The sequence below is a fragment of the Sturnira hondurensis genome, unplaced genomic scaffold, assembly GCF_014824575.4.
Source record: "Sturnira hondurensis isolate 20B ecotype Veracruz unplaced genomic scaffold, ASM1482457v3 Scaffold0009223, whole genome shotgun sequence".
In the NCBI taxonomy this organism is placed as follows: Eukaryota; Metazoa; Chordata; class Mammalia; order Chiroptera; family Phyllostomidae; genus Sturnira; species Sturnira hondurensis.
In genome coordinates this window covers 396,495-402,494 of record NW_028081854.1, presented here as the reverse complement: position 1 = coordinate 402,494, position 6,000 = coordinate 396,495, and positions in this window count along the sequence as shown.

Below are 6,000 nucleotides of genomic sequence, written 5' to 3'. Positions count from 1 at the left end.
AATAGAGTTTTAAAAAACAAAACAAAATATCAATGAAACCAAGAGCTTTGTCTTTGAAATGATAAACAAGATTGACATTTCACCAGACTCATCAAGAAAAACAGAGAGAACCCAAATAAATAAAATCAGAAATAGAAGAGAGGTAACTACTGACACCACAGAAATACAAAGGTTTGTAAGAAAATATTACAAACAACTATATGCCAACAAATTGGACAATCTGGATGATATGGATAAATTCCTAAAAACAAACAGGCTTCCAAAATAGAATAAGGAAGCATCAGATAAACTGAATAGGCTAATTAAAATTAATTAAACTGAAGTAATAATTTAAAAAATCCCAACAAACAAAAGTCCTGTACTGGATGACTTCACAGTTGAATATTAACAAGTGTTCAAAGAATAACAAACACAAATACTTCTCAAACTATTCCAAAAATTCCCAAAGGAGGAAACACCCCCAAGCTAATTTTATAAGGCCAGCATTACCTTGCTTTCAAAACCAGATAAAGGCACTACAAAGAAGAAAATTATATGTTAATGTCTCTGATGAACATAGATGCTAAAATTATCAACAAAATATTAGAAAACTGGATCCAGTAATTCATTAAAAACCATATACCATAATCAAGTGAGATATATTCTGGGGATGCAAAGTGATATAATATCAACAAAACAATGAATGTGTTACAGCAAAAAAAAAAAATCACATAATCACATTAATAAATTAAGAAAAAGCACTTGATGAAATCCAGCCACATTTGTGATAAAAACTTGTCTGTAAATTGAGAATAGTGAAAACAGATATCAACATAATAAAGACCATATATTACAAACCCACTGTCTGCATCATATTTAATGGGCAGAAAATAAACCATTCCCTTAATTTCAGGAACAAGAGAGGGGTATCTGCTTTTAATTCTCTTATTCAACATATTACTAGAAGTTTTAGCCACAGAAATCAGAAAAGAAGAAGAAATAGAAGGCATCCAAATTGAAAAGGAAGAAATAAAACTGTAAAATTTGCAGAAGGCAAGATACAGTATACAGAAAACCCTAAAGATTTCACTCAAAACTGCTAGAACTGATAAATGGATTCAGTAAAGAGCAGGATACAAAATAAATATCCAGAAATTGGTGGTATTTCTATACACCAACAATCAACTATTAGAAAAGAAAGCTAAGAAACAATCCCATCTAAGTGCATAAAAATACTTAGGAATAAATTTAATAACAAATGTAAAAGACCTATACTTGGAAAATTATAAGACACTGAAGACATAAACTGAAGAAAATGCAAGTAAGTGGAGACATATATCATTTTCATGAATAGAAAGAATTAGCATCATTAAAAAATCCATACTACAAAAATAATTTATGGATTTAATGCAATTCCTGTCAAGATACCAATGACATATTTCACAGAATTAGGACAAATATTTCATAAATTTATATGGAACCAAAAAAGACCCTGAATAGTCACAAGAGCCTTGAGAAAGAAGAACAAAGTTGGAGGAATTATGCAATCTGACATCAAACTATACTGCAAGGCCATAGTAATCAAGTGAAATGAGCCAAGTGGTGAAAGACAAATACCATATGATGTCACCCATAAGTGGAACTGAATCAACAAAGCATACAAGCAAGCAAAATATAACCAGATACACTGAAATTAAGAACAAACTGACAGTAACCAGAGGAGACGGGGGAGGGGATAATGGGGGGCAAAAGCAGGGAGGGTTGTCAGGGAACATGTATAAATGACACATGGATAAAGTTAAAGACGGTTAGGATTGAGGGTGGGAGGTGGGGATGGTTGGGGTCCTGGGCAGTGGTGATAGGGAAATGTAGACAACTGTATTTGAACAGTAACAAAAAAAGAAAAAAGACAGCATGATACTGGTATAAAAACATATATATAGCCCTGGCTGGTGTAGCTCAGTGGATTGAGTGGGGGCCTGTGAACCAAAGGATCGAGGTTCTATTCCCAGTCAGGGCACATGCCTGTGTTGCAGGCCAGTTCCCAGCAGGGGATGCATGAAAGGCAACCATAGATTGATAGTTCTCTCCCTCTCTCCTTCCCTTCCCCTCTAAAGATAAATAAATTTAAAAAAATAAAAAAAAACATACATATAGATCAATTAAATAGAATAGAGAACTGAGAAATAAACCCATGCCTTTATGATCAATTAATATTTGACAAAGAGGGTAGGAACATACAATGGTATATAGACAATCTATTCAAGAAATGATGCTGGAAAAATTGTAAGGTAACCTGCAAAGAAATGAAACTTCACCACCTTTTATTTTATGCCATGCACAAGAATAAACTCAAATAGATTAAAAACTTTAATGTATGAATTCAAAACTATTAAAATTATAAAAATAGGTAGTAAAATCTTGAACATTTCTTGTTGCAATATTCTTTCTGATGTATTTCCTCAGTCACGAAAAACAAAACAAAAAACAAACAAGTGAAACTACATCAAACTGAAAAGTTTTTGCAAAGCAATAGAAATTATCAACAAAATGAAAAGACAGCCCATGACTGAATGGGGGAGAACACATTCACCAATGATACATCTGATAAGTGGTTAATATCCAAAATTTATAAAGAACTTATGCAACTTAATACTCAAAACACAAACAATCCAATTTAAAAATGGGCAAAGCATCTGAATGAAAACTTCTCCAAAGAGAACACACAGATGGCAGATAAACATGAAAAATGCTCAATGTCTCTAATCATCAAAGAAAAACTACAATGATGTTATGATCTTATGCCTGTAAGAATGTCTATCATCAATAAATCAACAAACAAGTCTTGACAAGGATGTGATTAAAAGGAAGCCTCTGTTGGTGGGAATGCAGACTGGTATAACCACCATGGAAAACGGTAGGGAGTTTTGTAAAAAAATTAAAAATGTAACTGCCTTGTGATCCAGCAATTCCACTTCCAGGAATACATCAGATGTAACCTGAAGCATTGGTTCAAAAATGCATATGCACCCCTACATTCATTGCAGCATTATTGACAATAGTCAAGATTTGGGAGGAGACCAAGTGTCCACTAGTGCGTGACTGCATAAAAAGGCTGTGGTACATATACACAATTTGAATACTACTTGACTGTAATAAAATAAAGAAATCTTACTTATTTTGACAGTATGGATAGACCTGTAGAGTATTTATGCTAAGTGAAATAAGCCAGTCAGAGAAAAGCAAATGCCACATAATTTCACTTATTTGTTGTATCTAATAAAACAAATAAAACAAACAAAATCAAAACAGACTCATGGATAAAGAGAGCAGACTGACAGCTCTTAGAGGGGAGAATGTTGGGGAGCTGGGTGAAAAAGAGTAAAGGGATTAAGCAAAAAAAAAAAAACCAAAACTCAGAGACACAGACAATAGTATGCTGATTACAAGAGGAAAAGAGGTCTGGGGGAGGTAAAAGAGGATAAAATAGGGATCAATGGTGATGAAAATAGAGTTGATAAAAATAAAGAGCTACTAAGATACAAAAAAAAAGAAAATAGATGATATTTTGGATGATGAACACACAATACAATGTACAGATAAGGTATTACAGAACTGTAAATTTGAAACTTATAAAAGTTTTTAAGCAATGTTACCCAATAAATTTAATTTAAATTTTAAAAACTTAAGAAAAGAAACCCCATGATTCCAACTGAAATGCTAATAACATAATTTCTCAGGGGAAAATAGTTTATGCTATACCCACAATATCCAACATTGGAAAGATCTACCCACATATGACTACTTAAACATAAAAAAATTAAGTAAAATATCAAGTTCCATGATTTAATGGCATTAGTTATATTTCAGGTTTTTAATAGCCAGGTGTTGCTGCCAGTGGCTACCATATTGGGCAATGTAGGTATAAACGTTTTCATGATAATCATAAGTTCTATTGGATATAGAGGCCCTAGATGCATTTATTTTAAAAGTGGAAAATAATGCATTATATAGTGGCTTGTAATTACTGTTTTTTACTATGCATCAGATAGAGTACTAAGCACTTCATATACATGATTGAATTCAGTCCTCATGAAGATCTTTTGAGATAGGTTCTATTACATTTCCATTTTACAGATGACAAAACAGATTAAGAGAGACAAATAACTTTAGATCACACTGTAGCAGAAATAAGATTGAACCCAAGGACTTTCTAACTCCAAGGACAGAAGAATGAGGAAGAAGACTAATATTTAAAAGTGCTAATATCTGGGTAGTTTAAAGCTGAATTGTTTTCCCCTTGGATAATCAGAACACAGTGAAATATACCAGTAACAAGAATGGAATGGCTACACAAATAAACATAATATTTATCAATGAAAATAAAATATCTATACCATATTGAAGTACCAATTTGAAATGCTTTAAATTAGAAAGTGAAAAAAGTTAAATAGTCATACCAACTTTAACTCACCCACCTTACTCTGTAAGTTCCTGTCAAGTGGGAAAGTTACAGTTGCCACAGAAAACACCACAACACTGCTACCTGATGATCTCAAAGACACTTATAAAGAACTCACTCGACTCCACTCAAAGACAAGCAACCCAATCAAAAAATGGGCAGAGGACTTGAACAGACATTTCTCCAAGGAGGACATACAGAGGATCCAGAGACACATGAAAAGATGCTCGATATCACTAGCTATCAGAGAGATGCAAATTAAAACCACAATGAGATACCACTTAACACCAGTCAGATTGGCTATCATAAACAAAGAAACAAACAACAAGTGCTGGAGAGGTTGTGGGGAAAAGGGGACTCTAGTTCACTGTTGGTGGGATTGCAGACTGGTACAACCACTATGGAAAACAGTATGGAATTTTCTAAGAAAACTAAAAATGAACGTACCTTTTGACCCAGCAATTCCACTCTTGGGAGTATATCCTAAGAACCCTGAAACACCAATCCAAAAGAACCTATGCACCCCGATGTTCATAGCAGCACAATTTACGATAGCCAAGAGTTGGAAGCAGCCTAGATGCCCATCGGTAAATGACTGGATCAAAAAACTATGGTACATTTACACAATGGAATTCTATGCTGCAGAAAGGAAGAAGGAACTACTACCCTTTGCAACATCATGGATGGAACTGGAAAGCATTATGCTGAGCGAAATAAGCCAGGCGGTGAAAGACAAATATCATATGATCTCACCATTAACAGGAATCTAAACAAACCAAACAAGCAAGCAAAATACAACCAATGACACTCAAATATGGAACAGGCTGTCAGGGCCCAGAGGGGAGAGGGGAGAGAATCATAGGGGAAAAGGGAATGGACTCACATGAACAAGTATAAAAGACACATGGACAATAACTAAGGGTGGGGGGTGGAAAGGGGAGGGAGGCAGGGAGCAGGGGGCGGGGGACGGGCAGGGTTGGGAATATAAGACAGAAACCTGTACTTGAACAAGAATTAAATAAAAATTATATTAAAAAAAACATTCATTCATTAATAGTCCTCTTTATACAAAGTGCATCAAAATTTACCTAACAACATACAAAAACTGAAGATCAAAGAAAAGACAACAGCATTGCTCTCTAACAGATTCACACCTCCTACTATTTAAAAAGAAAAAGAGACAGTAATCTTTTATAGACATTCACCTTCTTATTTCTTGTACCAAACCGAAAACCATCTCCTATTGTTTTATTGTCAAAGATATGGAACTCTTCTTCCACCCACTCTTTAATTTCTTTCTTTGTCTATTCAGCTAATTGCCTAGGAATGTCTTTTAAAACATCATTACAATAACTTACCTGTGCAGTTTTAACCACTCATATTAACTGATATAAACCTCATCCTTTCTTTAAAGGATATGTGACCTCATTTTAAATTAGGAAAAATAAAACTAAAATCTGAAGGGTTTTTTTGGTATTTCATTAAAAGTTTGAAAACTAAAAGGTATAAACTTTTTAGCTCTTCGTAGTGATTTTTATACTTAAACTATGAAAATAAAG